This window comes from Macaca mulatta, chromosome 20 (assembly GCF_049350105.2).
Source record: "Macaca mulatta isolate MMU2019108-1 chromosome 20, T2T-MMU8v2.0, whole genome shotgun sequence".
NCBI classification, from domain to species: Eukaryota; Metazoa; Chordata; class Mammalia; order Primates; family Cercopithecidae; genus Macaca; species Macaca mulatta.
In genome coordinates this window covers 71619622-71639981 of record NC_133425.1, presented here as the reverse complement: position 1 = coordinate 71639981, position 20360 = coordinate 71619622, and the positions used below count along the sequence as shown (strand labels likewise).

At 38.8% G+C, this 20360-nt stretch overlaps 1 protein-coding gene across 1 annotated transcript in view; it reads right to left on the bottom strand.

Annotated features, from left to right (window-relative positions):
• CNTNAP4 (contactin associated protein family member 4) overlaps positions 1-20360 on the bottom strand; it is a 279240-nt gene that overhangs the window by 238910 nt on the left and 19970 nt on the right. The gene's annotated exons all lie outside the window — the stretch shown is intronic.

Here is a 20360-nt window from a genome sequence, read left to right as displayed (position 1 = left end):
TTTTTAAAAAATTATGTGCTATATCAGATTGGCTTATCATCCTGGTCCTTTTACTGCTGAGCCACGGCAAGATTCTTGGTAAAATGGGGTACAGGAAACCATGGAAGTCTCCATTCACTAGTGAAATTTAGTAATAGAGTAACCAAACATTTCATGGAAGGTTGTGCAATTGAAAATGCAGCTGGGTACTTTGAGTTCATCATTGTTTTCTTCAGTTAGAGAAGAAATGAACATCACTCTCATTACTCCATGCTTATCCAAAACTGTATTACATTTTATTTGACTTTTCTCAGTCATATTAGAATTTCCACATTAACCTTGATATCAGTTGCAAACAGTGAAACTATAGCTTTAGTCTTTTCATTAAAAAATTTATATACACTAGTTACATCTACAATATGTTTTAATGAATTCTGTTAGTATATCTACATTAGAAAATAGTATGCTGAGTCATTTTCATACACATACACCATATACACACAAATCTATGGCTTTCTGTTCAACATCTCAGAAAAGTCACTATTTACTCTACATGACAGAAAAACTTAACATTGTCATTAAAACATCAATGGTAAATTAGATCTCTGGCAGATTGTATATACACAAAAACTCAATAGCCTCCTTCAATATAACTTGCATCTATATTGATGCAAGGTATACTGAAAATATTTTAATATAGCTCGATTAATGAAAATTTTATTTTACAAAGGGCTTTAATGCATAATTCTCATAAGCAAATAAAAGCTGTTCAGTTTTTAGTAAAAGTAACCTGTGTGTAGGTTTCTTAACCTGTGTGTAATACTACCTGTACTAAGATAATAGGTATATATTATTAGGTGCTACGTTCTCAGGGCTTTACATGCATTAACTCATTTGATCCTGACAAACACCCAATATATTTCATATTATTAACTCTAAGGACACTTGAGGAAAAAAGAGCACAAGAATTAAATAATTATTAAATAATTAAATTAGGTAAATTAAACAATTTACCTAACGACCCACGACTAATAGGTGGTAGAAAGTGTATTTATTTATTTATTTATTTATTTTTTTTTGTGAGGGATGAATTTTATTTTTTTTTTATTTTTTTATTTTTTTAAATTTATTTATTATTATTATACTTTAAGTTGTAGGGTACATGTGCATAACGTGCAGGTTTGTTACATATGTATACTTGTGCCATGTTGGTGTGCTGCACCCATCAACTCGTCATTTACATCAGGTATAACTCCCAATGCAATCCCTCCCCCCTCCCCCCTCCCCATGATAGGCCCCGGTGTGTGATGTTCCCCTTCCTGAGTCCAAGTGATCTCATTGTTCAGTTCCCACCTATGAGTGAGAACATGTGGTGTTTGGTTTTCTGTTCTTGTGATAGTTTGCTAAGAATGATGGTTTCCAGCTGCATCCATGTCCCTACAAAGGACACAAACTCATCCTTTTTTATGGCCGCATAGTATTCCATGGTGTATATGTGCCACATTTTCTTAATCCAATCTGTCACTGATGGACATTTGGGTTGATTCCAAGTCTTTGCTATTGTGAATAGTGCTGCAATAAACATACGTGTGCATGTGTCTTTATAGCAGCATGATTTATAATCCTTTGGGTATATACCCAGTAATGGGATGGCTGGGTCATATGGTACATCTAGTTCTAGATCCTTGAGGAATCGCCATACTGTTTTCCATAATGGTTGAACTAGTTTACAATCCCACCAACAGTGTAAAAGCGTTCCTATTTCTCCACGTCCTCTCCAGCACCTGTTGTTTCCTGAGTTTTTAATGATCGCCATTCTAACTGGTGTGAGATGGTATCTCATTGTGGTTTTGATTTGCATTTCTCTGATGGCCAGTGATGATGAGCATTTTTTCATGTGTCTGTTGGCTGTATGAATGTCTTCTTTTGAGAAATGTCTGTTCATATCCTTTGCCCACTTTTTGATGGGGTTGTTTGTTTTTTTCTTGTAAATTTGTTTGAGTTCTTCGTAGGTTCTGGATATTAGCCCTTTGTCAGATGAGTAGATTGCAAAAATTTTCTCCCATTCTGTAGGTTGCCTGTTCACTCTGATGGTAGTTTCTTTTGCTGTGCAGAAGCTCTTTAGTTTAATGAGATCCCATTTGTCAATTTTGGCTTTTCCTGCTGTTGCTTTTGGTGTTTTAGACATGAAGTCTTTGCCCATGCCTATGTCCTGAATGGTACTACCTAGGTTTTCCTCTAGGATTTTTATGGTATTAGGTCTAACATTTAAGTCTCTAATCCATCCTGAATTAATTTTCGTATAAGGAGTAAGGAAAGGATCCAGTTTCAGCTTTCTAGTTATGGCTAGCCAATTTTCCCAGCACCATTTATTAAATAGGGAATCCTTTCCCCATTTCTTGTTTCTCTCAGGTTTGTCAAAGATCAGATGGCTGTAGATGTGTGGTATTATTTCTGAGGACTCTGTTCTGTTCCATTGGTCTATATCTCTGTTTTGGTACCAGTACCATGCTGTTTTGGTTACTGTAGCCTTGTAGTATAGTTTGAAGTCAGGTAGCGTGATGCCTCCAGCTTTGTTCTTTTGACTTAGGATTGTCTTGGAGATGCGGGCTCTTTTTTGGTTCCATATGAACTTTAAAGCAGTTTTTTCCAATTCTGTGAAGAAACTCATTGGTAGCTTGATGGGGATGGCATTGAATCTATAAATTACCTTGGGCAGTATGGCCATTTTCACGATATTGATTCTTCCTATCCATGAGCATGGTATGTTCTTCCATTTGTTTGTGTCCTCTTTTATTTCACTGAGCAGTGGTTTGTAGTTCTCCTCGAAGAGGTCCTTTACATCCCTTGTAAGTTGGATTCCTAGGTATTTGATTCTCTTTGAAGCAATTGTGAATGGAAGTTCATTCCTGATTTGGCTCTCTGTTTGTCTGTTACTGGTGTATAAGAATGCTTGTGATTTTTGCACATTAATTTTGTATCCTGAGACTTTGCTGAAGTTGCTTATCAGCTTAAGGAGATTTTGGGCTGAGACAATGGGGTTTTCTAAATATACAATCATGTCATCTGCAAACAGGGACAATTTGACTTCTTCTTTTCCTAACTGAATACCCTTGATTTCTTTCTCTTGCCTGATTGCCCTAGCCAGAACTTCCAACACTATGTTGAATAGGAGTGGTGAGAGAGGGCATCCCTGTCTTGTGCCAGTTTTCAAAGGGAATTTTTCCAGTTTTTGCCCATTCAGTATGATATTGGCTGTAGATGTGTCATAAATAGCTCTTATTATTTTGAGGTACGTTCCATCAATACCGAATTTATTGAGCGTTTTTAGCATGAAGGGCTGTTGAATTTTGTCAAAAGCCTTTTCTGCATCTATTGAGATAATCATGTGGTTCTTGTCTTTGGTTCTGTTTATATGCTGGATTATGTTTATTGATTTGCGAATGTTGAACCAGCCTTGCATCCCAGGGATGAAGCCCACTTGATCATGGTGGATAAGCTTTTTGATGTGTTGCTGAATCCGGTTTGCCAGTATTTTATTGAGGATTTTTGCATCGATGTTCATCAGGGATATTGGTCTAAAATTCTCTTTTTTTGTTGTGTCTCTGCCAGGCTTTGGTATCAGGATGATGTTGGCCTCATAAAATGAGTTAGGGAGGATTCCCTCTTTTTCTATTGATTGGAATAGTTTCAGAAGGAATGGTACCAACTCCTCCTTGTACCTCTGGTAGAATTCAGCTGTGAATCCATCTGGTCCTGGACTTTTTTTGGTTGGTAGGCTATTAATTATTGCCTCAATTTCAGAGCCTGCTATTGGTCTATTCAGGGATTCAACTTCTTCCTGGTTTAGTCTTGGAAGAGTGTACGTGTCCAGGAAATTATCCATTTCTTCTAGATTTTCCAGTTTATTTGCGTAGAGGTGTTTATAGTATTCTCTGATGGTAGTTTGTATTTCTGTGGGGTCGGTGGTGATATCCCCTTTATCATTTTTAATTGCGTCGATTTGACTCTTCTCTCTTTTCTTCTTTATTAGTCTTGCTAGTGGTCTATCAATTTTGTTGATCTTTTCAAAAAACTAACTCCTGGATTCATTGATTTTTTGGAGGGTTTTTTGTGCCTCTATCTCCTTCAGTTCTGCTCTGATCTTAGTTATTTCTTGCCTTCTGCTAGCTTTCGAATGTGTTTGCTCTTGCTTCTCTAGTTCTTTTAATTGCGATGTTAGAGTGTCAATTTTAGATCTTTCCTGCTTTCTCTTGTGGGCATTTAGTGCTATAAATTTCCCTCTACACACTGCTTTAAATGTGTCCCAGAGATTCTGGTATGTTGTATCTTTGTTCTCATTGGTTTCAAAGAACATCTTTATTTCTGCCTTCATTTCGTGATGTACCCAGTAGTCATTCAGGAGCAGGTTGTTCAGTTTCCATGTAGTTGAGCGGTTTTGATTGAGTTTCTTAGTCCTGAGTTCTAGTTTGATTGAACTGTGGTCTGAGAGACAGTTTGTTATAATTTCTGTTCTTGTACATTTGCTGAGGAGTGCTTTACTTCCAATTACGTGGTCAATTTTGGAGTAAGCACGATGTGGTGCTGAGAAGAATGTATATTCTGTTGATTTGGGGTGGAGAGTTCTATAGATGTCTATTAGGTCTGCTTGCTGCAGAGATGAGTTCAATTCCTGGATATCCTTGTTAACTTTCTGTCTCGTTGATCTGTCTAATGTTGACAGTGGAGTGTTGAAGTCTCCCATTATTATTGTATGGGAGTCTAAGTCTCTAAGGACTTGCTTTATGAATCTGGGTGCTCCGGTATTGGGTGCATATATATTTAGGATAGTTAGCTCTTCCTGTTGAATTGATCCCTTTACCATTATGTAATGGCCTTCTTTGTCTCTTTTGATCTTTGATGGTTTAAAGTCTGTTTTATCAGAGACTAGGATTGCAACCCCCACTTTTTTTTGTTCTCCATTTGCTTGGTAAATCTTCCTCCATCCCTTTATTTTGAGCCTATGTATGTCTCTGCGTGTGAGATGGGTCTCCTGAATACAGCAGACTGATGGGTCTTGACTCTTTATCCAGTTTGCCAGTCTGTGTCTTTTAATTGGAGCATTTAGTCCATTTACATTTAAGGTTAAGATTGTTATGTGTGAACTTGATCCTGCCATTATGATATTAACTGGTTATTTTGCTCGTTAGTTGATGCAGTTTCTTCCTAGCCTCGATGGTCTTTACATTTTGGCATGTTTTTGCAATGGCTGGTACCGGTTGTTCCTTTCCATGTTTAGTGCTTCCTTCAGGGTCTCTTGTAAGGCAGGCCTAGTGGTGACAAAATCTCTAAGCATTTGCTTATCTGTAAAGGATTTTATTTCTCCTTCACTTATGAAACTTAGTTTGGCTGGATATGAAATTCTGGGTTGAAAATTCTTTTCTTTAAGAATGTTGAATATTGGCCCCCACTCTCTTCTGGCTTGTAGAGTTTCTGCCGAGAGATCTGCTGTTAGTCTGATGGGCTTCCCTTTGTGGGTAACCCGACCTTTCTCTCTGGCTGCCCTTAAGATTTTTTCCTTCATTTCAACTTTGGTGAATCTGGCAATTATGTGTCTTGGAGTTGCTCTTCTCGAGGAGTATCTTTGTGGCGTTCTCTGTATTTCCTGGATTTGAATGTTGGCCTGCCCTACTAGGTTGGGGAAGTTCTCCTGGATGATATCCTGAAGAGTGTTTTCCAACTTGGTTCCATTTTCCCCCTCACTTTCAGGCACCCCAATCAGACGTAGATTTGGTCTTTTTACATAATCCCATACTTCTTGCCGGCTTTGTTCATTTCTTTTTCTTCTTTTTTCTTTTGGTTTCTCTTCTCGCTTCATTTCATTCATTTGATCCTCAATCGCTGATACTCTTTCTTCCAGTTGATCGAGTCGGTTACTGAAACTTGTGCATTTGTCACGTATTTCTCGTGTCATGGTTTTCATCTCTTTCATTTCGTTTATGACCTTCTCTGCATTAATTACTCTAGCCATCAATTCTTCCACTTTTTTTTCAAGATTTTTAGTTTCTTTACGCTGGGTACGTAATTCCTCCTTTAGCTCTGAGAAATTTGATGGACTGAAACCTTCTTCTCTCATCTCATCAAAGTCATTCTCCGTCCAGCTTTGATCCGTTGCTGGCGATGAGCTGCGCTCCTTTGCCAGGGGAGACGCACTCTTATTTTTTGCATTTCCAGCTTTTCTGCCCTGCCTTTTCCCCATCTTTGTGGTTTTATCTGCCTCTGGTCTTTGATAATGGTGATGTACTGATGGGGTTTTGGTGTAGGTGTCCTTCCTCTTTGATAGTTTTCCTTCTAACAGTCAGGACCCTCAGCTGTAGGTCTGTTGGAGATTGCTTGAGGTCCACTCCAGACCCTGTTTGCCTGGGTATCAGCAGCAGAGGCTGCAGAAGATAGAATATTTCTGAACAGCGAGTGTACCTGTCTGATTCTTGCTTTGGAAGCTTCCTCTCAGGGGTGTACTCCACCCTGTGAGGTGTGGGGTGTCAGACTGCCCCTAGTGGGGGATGTCTCCCAGTTAGGCTACTCAGGGGTCAGGGACCCACTTGAGCAGGGAGTCTGTCCCTTCTCAGATCTCAACCTCCGTGTTGGGAGATCCACTGCTCTCTTCAAAGCTGTCAGACAGAGTCGTTTGCGTCTGCAGAGGCTTCTGCTGTGTTTGTTATTGTTTACTGTGTCCTGTCCCCAGAGGTGGAGTCTACAGAGACAGGCAGGTTTCCTTGAGCTGCTGTGAGCTCCACCCAGTTCGAGCTTCCCAGCAGCTTTGTTTACCTACTTAAGCCTCAGCAATGGCGGGCGCCCCTCCCCCAGCCTCGCTGCTGCCTTGCCGGTAGATCACAGACTGCTGTGTTAGCAATGAGGGAGGCTCCGTGGGTGTGGGACCCTCCCGGCCAGGTGTGGGATATGATCTCCTGGTGTGCCTGTTTGCTTAAAGCGCAGTATTGGGGTGGGAGTTACCCAATTTTCCAGGTGTTGTGTGTCTCAGTTCCCCTGGCTAGGAAAAGGGATTCCCTTCCCCCTTGCGCTTCCCAGGTGAGGCGATGCCTCGCCCTGCTTCAGCTCTCGCTGGTCGGGCTGCAGCAGCTGACCAGCACCGATCGTCCGGCACTCCCCAGTGAGATGAACCCAGTACCTCAGTTGAAAATGCAGAGATCACCGGTCTTCTGTGTCGCTCGTGCTGGGAGTTGGAGACTGGAGCTGTTCCTATTCGGCCATCTTAGAAAGTGTATTTAAACTCAGGCAATATGGTGCCGGATCTTCTATTCTGAGCCAGTACTTTGTCGAAACAAGTACTGGCAACTTAAAATACACTTGTCAAAAAAAAAAAAAAATATATATATATATATGGCTGATTTTCAGTAGTAGTCAGCTTAGTTGCCACTGAGTAGTCATCTTCTCGGTTATTTGGAAGACATGCCAAAATTAGTTGTATGCCTGCTAATGAATCATATGTCCCATAAAAATATGCATTGGAGAATAGACTAGAAAAGATAGAATAGGTAGCAAACATAGTTTAAATCATCAAAAATCCTCACACACCAGAGGTAGGGGTGAGACCTTTTATCAGGAAGCTTTGGAAAGATTGCAGTCTCGTTCCTATTGGAAAACAGTTTATTTGGACCTACTCCAAATAAGTCCATTGACAGAATCAGGATTAAGGAATGGCCTTCCCTTCAAAAAATCTATTTTCTTGAACAAAACATTTTATTCCAATCTATATTAACATTTCCATCCAGTTAAAATTGGAAATCATCAACATATTTTAAAAAGTTTGGAATTATGTTTGCATGTATCAAAAATTATTATTTATAAGTCAACATTTCCAGAAATTTTGACAATGATATTGTTCCCTAACCATAAACCCAGTCTGGGCTACTGCTACAAATTTCAGGTTCGTTTCAGGATTCCAGGTGGAGCCTTGTCTCCTCGCCCTGGCATGACGCACAACCCAGTACCTGATGTACCTCTGTTTCCTGCCCAATGAGAGACTGAATGCACAAATGGGAAATGGCCAGTCTACATGCAAAAAACAGAACCTGTAGCAACCAGCCCAGGAAACCAACCTACTGTCTACAGGAACGAAGCCAGACTTCTGTCTGAAGCAACCAGTCCAAGAAGCCAAATAATAACTCCTGTAGCAATTGGCCCCTGTATTAGTCCGTTTTCACGCTGCTGATAAACACATACCTGAGACAGGGAAGGAAAAGAGGTTTAACTGAACTTACAGTTCCCCGTGGCCGGGGACGCCTCAGAATCACGGCGGCAGCAAGAGAACTTAAGGAAGAAGTAAAAGTGGAAACCCCTCATAAACCCATCAGCTCTCAAGAGACTTACTCACTATCACGAGAATAGCACGGGAACGACCAGCCCCCATGATTCAATTACCTCCGCCTGGGTCCCTCCCACAACACGAGGGAATTCTGGGAAACACAATTCAAGTTGAGATTTGAATGGGGACACAGCCAAACCATATCAGCCCCAAATAGCCAGGACTTAATCATTTAAGCTTCCCTCATTTTTGCCCTTGTTTCCAATTTAGAACTGGCTGAATGTGTTTAGGAGATATTTACAAACTTCTGCTAAGTACAGAGAAAGCCAAATGTATACCATTAACTGATCCCATAGGATGCCCCACTTCTGGCCAGTCTGCCTACAGCTTCCCCTAGCCAAGGCCTCCAACCAGGGCATACCTGAGCCTGTCCCTTTACTCCACTGTAAAGCTTTCCTCTCCTCTGTCTGCTTTTGAGTCTCTGCCAAACTCAAATGGTGGTGGCCAACCACCTTACTGCAGCAAACCCTAAATAAACAGCCTCTGCTTGATTTCCTTTGGGTGAGCATCATTTATCACCATACCATGGAGCTCTCCCCAGCTCTGCCATCTCATCCGCACAGCTGCAGCTGTACAGTCTACCCTCAGCAACAAAAAACAGCCACCAAAGTCCATTTTAAGCACCCAGAAGACACAAGTATGTTTAAAAAGCAGAATCAGCCACCTGGTATAAAGTATTATAGGCCAGGTGTGATCGCTCATGCTTTTAATCCCAGCACTTTCAAGGCCAAGGTGGGAAGATCCTTGAGGCCAAGAGTTCAAGATCAGCCTAAGCATGATGTCAAGACCCATCTCTTAAAAAAAAAAAAAAAATAGCCTGGCATCCTAGCTACTCAGGCGGCTGAGGCAGGAGGATCTCTTAAGCCCAGGAGTTTGAGGCTGCCCTGAGCTATGATCACACCACTGCATGCCAGCCTGGACAATAGAGCAAGACCCCATCTCTAAAATAAAATTTAAAATAAAAATAAAATTATATGGATCCGCTCCAGGCTGCAGGGTTGTCGCATCTCTGTAGTGTGCCTCTTCAGTGATTCATCCTAATTGCCTGGCAGCATCACCTCGGGGAGATTTAAAATTTCCCTTGATTGTGTCCCACACACAGTGGTTTGGAAACCACTGAAATACAGTTGCAGATTAATTTCTATCCAGTGGAGAGTGTTGTTCCTTTCAAAATGTCTTTACGCTTTCCATACTGTTTCACGGGACTGGGAAGGAACACAGCCCGAAGGACTGAAGGAACTTTTGTGGTGTCACACCACAGCCCTTTCTCCCTATGTAGTAGCCATGGTGCCTGACGGTGTGTGAAGGAAGCTACTGCACCATCACATTCTGATGAGAAAAAGAATAAGTTTGGGGGGAACTGACAATACACCTAGGATTGAATAAAATACAATTTTTCTAAGCATAGGTGACAACATATGAGCCAATCCTGGCATCTCTCATCCTCTCATCATTACCTAAAATGATATTTCAACTCGATTAAATGCCGTGAGTGTAGACTACTATGCAATTCTTTAGCTTCTTTAAGTATTAACTTGACATTGACATGAAAATTAACATTTACTTGAGAATCCTGGTTTTAAATATTTGAAATAACACAAACATGAGCTTCTAATTCTATCAGTCGTTGGCTTAAATCTAAAAAAAAAAAGAAAAACATGTTGCTGCAATTTAAAACAAGTAACTATTTATCAGTATGTTTTCCCAGAGCTAAACTAAAGACAGGGATAATTTTCTAGTTATCAAGTAATTCATTTAGACAGCAGCCTATAAATTTCTATGCATTTTCTCCTATAGGAGCCATAAGTAGATTATATATATAATTGTTAATTCTCTGTGATGTTATTGAGCTAAGCTTTCATTTGGAGGCAAACACTGGCTTACATGCTCCAAGTTATAGCCTGAGTTCGAATAGCTTTTCCAATTAATCTTCACAATTAATGGATTAATGGGAAGGCAGTTAACTTTTAATGACAGCACAGCCAGGGGCTGATTGATTTTAGAGGTTTAATAGCAACTATTTAAAGTCCAGATATTAGGACAAAGAGACCAATCAAAGGTGAAGGGGTAGAAGAAATAACAATTTTTTAGAAAGTAAAGAGAGCATCAGTGATCTAGAAATCTGCACACATTACAGACTTTTACTGACAAATAATTTGGCCTTATGTGACACCATGTCACATAATTTGATATCAGGAATAGTGAAAAGAATATCTTCATGGGGTAAGCATTTCTGGGGTTTGGTATATATATATATATATATATATATGCATTTAAAATAGATAGGAGAATTAGGGGATCAAAAGTTATTTTAAAAATATATCCAAAGATGCTGAAACATATTTGCACTTTTCCCACAATGATAATACCAATTTAGTCTCCATTTCATCACACACACCTCAGCTAGGTTTGCTGATTTACTAAGTGAACAAATTGTAGTTGTTGTGTATTTGTATCGTTGCTTTGATGAATGCGGTCAAACAATATTTTCCATATGTTGTTATCCATTCTCAATACCTGCAAATTGTCTGTCATTATCCTCTGTTTTCCCACTTGGAAACATAATTTAAATTAATTACAATATTATACACATTGTTGGCCAAACATATTTGTTTCAGATGCTTTTTCTGTTTTTATGTTCACTTTTAATTTTGCTCATGCTTTTTGTATTATTCAACGAAGTACTTTTGTTATTGTTAAGCTATGGCTGTGTGTTTAACCATGTATTGTAATCAAATATTTGTCTCTTTGTTAGCGATCTACTTAAGCATTGCGAAAACATGGGTTCTGGATTCAGAGAGGCCAGTCCTCAAATTCCTGCTCTGGTACCTCCCGAGGTCTGATACATACTGCTTCAACCTGATGTACCTCTACCTGTAAAGTGCAGATAAAAAATATCCCCTTCACAACAGAACTGCGAGAACTTCATGTTATACCATACATAACATTTTAAAAGTACAGAGTAGGTACTCAAAAGAATCCATCCCCTTTCTTCTTTTACTTCTCAATACCATTAAGCAAAGAAAAGTGTTATCAGAGATTTTTCATATGCCTGTCTTTAATGCACCACCTCGAAAATTAGTCAGTGTGATAAACTGATTTAGAATTGTGGAAACAAAATCTTCGTATCAAGTACCGGCCACTGGAGGTATGCGAATTATCTTGACTCCTGCCTGTAACATCTCACGTTCAAATCCTCTGACTTGAGCACCACTTAGATTTTTCACTTTATGCTTTCAACATTTTGCTTTCTGTAACCAGTACAACTAAGTATTCATAGTTTCAGAGTGTAGGAGCCCGTCATGTTTTACTGCATTCACTTAGGATTGTATTTGTTTTCGTAGAGATTGGGAAGTCAGAAAAGGGCATATTTGACCCTGGACGTTAAGGGCCCACTGTTGATACACAGTGGAAAACAATAAGAAAGACATCTTCAGAAAAAGATCAAAACCAACTAACTGCTTCTAAATGAAAGTCTATAACCTTATTAAGAAGGATGGGTTCCAGGAGGCAGAGTTTGCAGTGAGCAGAGAACATGCCACTGCACTCCAGCCTGGGAGACGGAGTGAGACTCCATCTCAAAAAAGAAGGATGGGTTCCGCCATTGTGGAAAGCAGTTTAGATATTTCTCAAAGAACTTAAAACGGAGCTACTATTTGATCCAGCAATCTCATTACTGAGTATATATGCAAAGGAGAATAGACCTTTATACCAAAAGGACACATACACTCATATGTTCATCCTCATACTGTTCACAATAGCAAAGACGTGGAATCAATCGAGGTACCCACCAATGGTGGACTAGATAAACAAACTGTGATACATATACACCATGGAATACTACACAGCCATTAAAAAGGATAAAATCATGTCCTTCACAGCAACATGGATAAATCTGGAAGCCATAACCTTAAGTAAATTAATGCAGGAAGAGAAAACCAATTGTAATGTGTTCTCACTTATAAGTGGGAACTAAACATTGAGCACACATGGACGTAAACATGGGAATAGTTGACACTGCAGACTACTTGAGTGGGAGAAAGGGAGGGGACCATGGGTTGAAAAACTACCTGTTGGGTGCTATGCTTACTACCTGGGTACAATTTACTCATGTAGCAAACCTACACATATACCCCCTGTATCTAAATAAAAGTTTAATTAAAGCAAAAAAAAAAAAAAATGGTGGCTCTTGCCTGACTGCCAGGCTCTGGACACCCTGTTCCTTCCCCACTGCTAAGTCAAGTAAACCCACTTCCCATGGTCAGGTCAGTCCCTGTACTCAGTAATAGTGCTAAATTAAGGATGAGGAATTTACAGCCTTAAATTCAAAAGCCTTAGGTAATTTCTTTATTAAAAATGGGCAATGATAATAAATTACTTAGCACTCAACTTAGAAAAAAACAATGAAATAAACATCAGGAAAGCACGGGAAGGAATTAGTAAAAAAATGCCAGTTAATCAGTTAGAAAACACAGTAACAACAAAATCAATGAATCTAAGATCTAGTTCTTCAAAACAAAAAAGACAATAAATTATAAACAAAAAAAACCCCACTACTTATTCTTACAGAGAAAGAATAAGTATACAAAATGAGAATTAAACCAGGAAATTGTCATAGACATAGAGAAAATTGAAATAACTATATGATCACTTTTCTCAAATACATGAAAATCAATTCACAAATTTAGAGGAAAGCAATTTAGCAATTTCTTATAAAACTAAATGTGCAATTTTCATATGACCCAGCAATTGCATTTAGGCATTTATTCCAGAAAAATAAAAACTTAAGTTCACACAAAAACCTGTATACAAATGTTCATGGCAGTCCACCCTCACTTCAACAGGTGAGTGATTAAACAAACCGCTACATACATATCACTAAATATTACTCAGCAATAAAAATGAACACACTACTGATACACAATACAACTTGGATGAATCCCCAAGAAATGAAGTTGAGTTTAAAAGTCTATCTTAACAGTTACCAACTGTATGATTTTAGGGATTAAGATATGGACATCCACGGGGGACCACATTTCTGCTTGCCACTGTTGCCAAACTGTAATTGCAGAACCAAACAAATAATTTTTTTTTTCAGATTTTGTGCCTCAAAATATTGCCCACTGATGGGTCAAAAGCAGTTTTGAAGGCGGATGTTGTGACACACATATATTGCTTTAGTGATGAGATCTCATATTTTGAGTGAGCCATTTAACAATGGAGTCCACATACATAATTTTATTTTGAGGTAGATAAAACTGGATCCCTCCCAAAGTCACTTGGAGTATTATCCCAATCCTCCCTTCAATGCACAAAGCTGAGAAATGTTCTTCCCTCCTTTTTCAGCCCTTAGGGATGCTCCAGGATCAGCCATAGTGCCCCCTTTCCTCTGACACCTGTTGAGAGCCCTCAACCCTCCCATCCTACCGGGAAATTCTTCCTTAACTTGAACAGGCTTCTATTATGGCACTTCTGTGGTGGTCTGGGTCTCTACTTGCTGAGATGAAAGTGACTGGAAGATCAATATCAGGTTACCTGTCACCTAGCACTGAAGCAAGAATATTGTGTAGCATAGTGATTACAAGTGTAGCTCTTGAAACCATCCTCTATGGGTTCAAGTTCTGCCTCTGCCAAGTACTACATGATCTTAGGCATTTTATTTAAATTGCCTTTCCTATCTCTAAATGGGGATAATGATGGTACATACTAAACAAAACAGGGACTTCTGAGAATGAAATGAGTCAGCAGATAAAGAGTACTTGGTACCTGGTGTATAAAAAGTACTATGTAAGTGTTCATGATTGCTGCTTTAAGCGTTCATTATAAATTCCAAAGTTGAAACTGAATAAAAGTCAACTGAATAAAAATTAACTAGATATCTCTTACAAAATCTTATAAGAATTACTCCTTAAGAAGGAGAAAGAGAGAGAACGGTATTCAACATTCCTAACCACATGGTTATCCTTCCCTCTACAAAAAAGGGGGACTTTACTGAATTACCTAAAAAGAAAGTAAAATTGCCCTTATGATGCATTGTTTGCTCATTATGAAATAATTTTTAATGTTCCAAAAGCCCATAGTTTTCTTCACATCTCTTGAGCTTCAGAGTTGTTTGTTTCATTTTCTCCAGAAAAGCAGAATTTTAAACTGCACATGATGCAGAAATCAAACAGCCACAATTTATTAAGAAAGATAGAAAGGAATTCAGAGAACATGGGCATCTCTTTATTTGGACACCTTTGATGATATAGTTAGAAATTCACACTGTGCCAACTAAACCACATGTCCATGAAGGTACAGCAACAACGTCCTCCTAAGTATATGCTGCTTCCATTACTGATATTTTCAACCTGAAATTGCCATGGTTTCGACTCTGATTCCTGGAGGGAAAATTGAGTAAGCCTCAATTCAATTCTTATTCTAGTCATATTAGATGATATTTCAACATCACTGAACAAATGCTCCATTTTATTACTAAATTATTTTAAGAGTTGTTATTCGTATTTCAAAGTATCACACTTAAAGATGAAGGCTGAAATGTTTCCTAGTGATAAGGAATTTTCCTGCAGATAAATGCATTTTAATAGGGGAGTCCATAAAGCTAGTTTAATAAATAACTGTTTCTCACTAAGGGAAAAAAAAATCAAGTCAACTAGAAACAATAAGCTTCTCTGAGCAATAACATGAGATTAGATGGAGAATATTTCCATTTCATTAGCTAAGATTATTGTGTTTGATTTCATAATCAAGCAAGGAACAAGCTTGGCTGGTCTCAGAGGTTCATTTCCACTGTTTTAGAAGCTTGGCTAAAAGCTGGCAGAGTAGGTGTGCATTAGCTCAATGCAGAAGAACTGATATCTGTTCTGAGCTCTGGAATCTTTTTGTTTCCAACAAGACTCCACCCCCTACAAGAGACCCATCACTATTACAAGGACACTCAAATGTTCCCAGCTCCTGATCTCCCTAAACACATGCAGCATCATAGCATAGAGCCCTCCCATCTAGAGAGATAGCCAGGTGTATGAGCCCCCTCAGTGGACAGAATTCTAAAATGGTCTCCAAAATTTCAGCCCCCTGTATAGGCTTAGTATAATCCCCTCCCCTCCAGTGCAGGCAGAATTTGTGAATATGATGGGATATCAGTCCTGTGCTTATGTTATGTAGTAAACTAACCTTGTAGATGTAATTAATTAATTGAGGTCCTTAATTTAGTTACCTAAAAGGGGTATTAGCCTGAGTGGGCTGCCCTAATCAGGGGAGACCTTCAAAAGGTCTAAAGGTCAGAGACACAAAAAGTCAAAGAGATAAGCAGCATGGGTGAAATTTATCTTATAGGCCTGGAAGGAGAAAAATCACCGTGTTGTAGAAAGGGCCAACTGTCAGGAAATGGTGGACAGCCTCTAGGATCCAAGGATGGTCCTTCATTGACAGCAAGCCCATAAATGGAGGTTCAGCTCCAAGGAAATTCTGCTAATTAACATGAGCTTGGAGAGAATCCCAAGCCTTAGATGAGAGCATAGGATTGATCCCTCATATTTCTAGGTCCTTCAGCTCTTTTCAAATCTATTGTGAAGTGAGGGGTTAATTTTACCAGATCTGCTTGCCCTGCTTGCTCTTTGTCACTTTTTGGTTTTGGTTTTATGTTTTTCCTTTTTCTATGAAGCTGAAGGCCATGGTAGCTGAAGGCCTCGCCACTGAAGCTGAAATTTTATCTTCTCTGGCTACTTTATACATGGATATCATTTCAGGTCACCATGGTAATTCCTAGGTCACCATGTCGCTTCAGTTGTTTCTCAGAAACTTGGGCCAGCTGCTGTTCAGTTCAAACCAGTAGAGACCACTGGCCTTCCAACAGGGCCTGTACAAGTGCCCAAGAGGTGGCTTTTTGATGTCAGAGAGCCAAAACTCCACCCACAGAACATGCTAACGCCACCATTTTCTGTATATATGTCCTACGAATTGCCATGAACTCTGACTATTCCTGTGCACAAAAAACCTGTCACTTCATTTTTCCCCACTGCTAATCACCTTCCCCATGCCTTAGATCATGCCACTTCCTTAACCCACAAACATCCCTAAGCTTCATCTTTAGGGAGGTGGATTTGAGAGCTGTTCTCCCAATTCCTCACTTGGAGACCTTGCCAATAAATCTTCTCTCTTTTGCAAAACCTTTATCACAGTGATTGATTTACTGCATGCAAGCAGCACAGACCTTGACCAGGCCAGTAACAATTGTAACCCTCCCAAAGTCCTGATAACATTTCTTCATTACTAAACCAAGTACTGGTAACTCATGTACTTCCAGGTCTTTCAGTACACATGAGTTCACGTATTGTTTGCAAATACCACTATATTAATTGTTAATATTATCTTAGATATTATGTACTATGCCTTGAATTACATCATAAATTATTTTAAAATAGAAAACACCTGTTTCAATTCAATTCATTTGCATATCCCACCATGAACCACTTTTGGCCTCAAACACAATATTTTAAAATATAATGTTTGAATTTTTGTTTTTGGATTTTAGAACTTAAAATCATTAGTTGAAAATAACCCTTAGAGCTATTAATATGATGATGGGATTACAAGTAGCCACCATTTGTCATTTTGTTTTTCAAGACAGCTGTTTAAAAATTGATCATCCCCATAGTAAAAGACAAAGATCAACAGTCTCATTCAAAAATGTTATTTTTGTGTGTGTTAATTTTGTATACAGTACTCTTACCCACAATTTCCTGGAATTATGAAGACTATGGTATAGTTTTTCTTTGTTTTCATGTCTGTAAGTTATAATTTCCATGTTAGTTCCTGTAAAATACTGTTGAACTGACCAAGTATGTACCTGTTCATCACCTAGGCACTCTTTTATAAAAGATACCCCTTCCTTGACATCCAGGTACTTCCCTGACATATGTTATACTGTCTAATGTACTGCAAATTGATTTCACGTTTATCAATGAAGACATGAATAAAATAAATTGATGCTTGCCAATATGCCAATGTTTTAACTGGAGCCCTCTAGATAAAAATGTTAATAATAGTTATGTGTATTGCATGTTATATCTCAGCCATGTTAAATCTTTACTACAACCTTGTGAGAAAGATATTGTATTTATTTTCTATATGAGAAATTGAAGGTCAAAGAATTTTAATTTCTTGCTGATGACTTTGGGCTCATTTATTTGCCATTCAACATCTTTGCTTTTAATTTATTGTTTTGTATTATACTCTAAGTTCCGGGATACATGTGCAAAACGTGCAGGTTTGTTACATAGGTATACACATGCCATGGTGGTTTGCTGCACTTATCAACCCGTCATCTACATTAGGTATTTCTCCTAATGCTATCCCTCCCCTAGCCCCCCACCACCAGACAGGCCCTGGTGTGTGATGTTCCCCTCCCTGTGTCCAACAGCACAGCTCTCCCATTTTATTGCTAGAACTAGTTATTTCAGCAAGTATTTGAGGACATTGTCCTATGTGGACATGATGTGGGATAGGGGAGACACCTGCTTATAAGCAATAGTGGAACATATTCTCTTTAAAAGTGAGATTCCTTTAAAAGTACATCAGTGATATTCCAGATGGCACCTGCAAAAAGTTACCTTAACTTCTTGAAGATGATAAGAAGTTGTAATGAAGGAAGTTAGAGGTCCCTACCAGGTCCCAGAGAACATCAAGTCACAATCAGTAAAGAGGAACTGATTTACTACAAACCACACTTGAATCATTTCTGCCCTAGCTGCCCCCACCCAACTCACTATTGGTATTAAACGTCCACCACCCACATATTGCTTTGCTCCACCCCATGGCTTAAAAAGAAAGAGACTGCGCGTCTCAGGAAATGTGCCCGTTGATAAGAATATGGTCTGGGAGAGGATCTGCAGTCCAGTTGGCCAGCACCCCTGCAGGCAATTGAGCCCTTAGAGAGCTCTATATGGCTGCAGCCACCCCCATTACTTTAAAGGTGTGCTTACTCCACTTCTTGACTTTCTGCTTTAATTTCAGATTCTAATGAATTCTTCCACTTGGGTGGACCCTAGAACTGAGACTCTGGCTGCTTCTCAGCACAGCCCCCTTACCTCACCCACACACACACATACATGTACACACCTGTGCACACACAATGAATGGGGTAATCCAAAGAATCTAATTGCCATTCATAAAACCTAGTGTTAATTCTAAACTCATGTTCAATTCTACTTTCTCCCACCCAATCAACCCTTCATATGGCTGCTCCAGGAAAAGTATATTTTGCTTATTGCATTTTAGTTAAACTTGACTATTACATTTTGATTAAACACACAGTTCTATTTGGGTTCACTGAGATTATCACCTTGGAATGGCCTCCAGATGAAGACCTACTGGCTAACCTCCTCGGGCTTAAGTGTCCTCCTTGTCTTTATGGCACCCTGTGTAAGACTCTTGCACAGTAATTAATAAAACATTAAAAACGTGTGCTCAGCTGTGTAGTTTGAAAGACTGTGGCAGTAGAACAAAAGGGATGGGGAAGATGTACGTACACTAAAGAGACAGCTGCAGTAATCTGTGACTATGTGAAGAAATAGGTGAGGACAGCAGAAAAACAGAAGTGTCTCTTCGGGTTTCTGATTATGGGTGATCAGAAAAAAAAATACGTTTGATATAAAGAGTAGATGAGGAAAAGGAGAAGCTGAGACTATTTCTGATTCTAATTTAGTATCTGGTTTATCAGGTCTTATTGTATGAATAATTAAAAAATAAAAGTTTTTAACAGACATTTTTTAATGTTACAGATGCCAAACAAAATTAAAGACAGCAAGTTATCTGAAGTTCTTGGATAAAGTATTCTGAAACAGCATGCTGAAGGATTTGCATATAACCAGTAGCCAAGTGAAAGATTGTTATCTATCTATCATAAACTTCTGGGCTTCTTTTTGTATAGTAAATGTTGATAAATTTAAAAGATAACAGATTATGTCATAGCCTGAGAACATATATTTCAATGAGCCCAGGGGAAATTTCAGCGACAGATTATAATCAAGTCAAGTCAAGTAAATCAAATAAAATTATCATCTTATTCCTCAGTACTAAGAATTTAATTTTTCACTGTAACACAACTCAGAGTATGCACATTTGAAAAAACAGCTCCTTTTAATTCTTTAGGGCTGCAACATAATAAATTAAATACATTATTAAGATTGAATAAAAATAAATATAAATAGTTATCTTTTATTTGAGTTCATTCAGCATCTCAAGTAATTTGTGATGTGGGGAATTTATACTGGTAGGATCCAAATTCCCAGCCAATAGGATTTTGAATACATGTTTGTTGGTTTTAAGCAAAATTAAATTGAATAATAGTGTTTTATAAATGATGAAATCTAAATGCCCAAGAAGATTTAGCTAAACAGTGTCATCAATTAAAATAGTTTTCTTTTTTTTTTTTTTTTTTTTTGAGACGGAGTCTCGCTCTGTCGCCCAGGCTGGAGTGCAGTGGCCGGATCTCAGCTCACTGCAAGCTCCGCCTCCCGGGTTCACGCCATTCTCCTGACTCAGCCTCCCGAGTAGCTGGGACCACAGGCGCCTGCCAGCTCGCCCGGCTAGTTTTTTGTATTTTTTAGTAGAGACGGGGTTTCACTGTATTAGCCAGGATGGTCTCGATCTCCTGACCTTGTGATCCACCCGTCTCGGCCTCCCAAAGTGCTGGGATTACAGGCTAAAATAGTTTTCTAAAGACCAGTTGTTTGTTTCGTTGTACTTGCAATTCTGATGTTCAAAATGCTAAAACACTTTTTGAAAAAGAGATTTTCCTCTTATGTTTTAGAAATCTTTTGAGTTCACTTATAAATTACTAAAGGTTACTATTTTACAACTTTGTTGAGTGAAAACCTTATGGGTTTTTCTTCATGGCTGGATATGTCCAGGGGCATATTTTAAAAATGTAACAGTTGCCAACGGAGAGCAACTGGAAGCCTCAAATGTTTCCTGCCATAGATTTTTAAATCTCATAAGATTTAATGCTACAGAA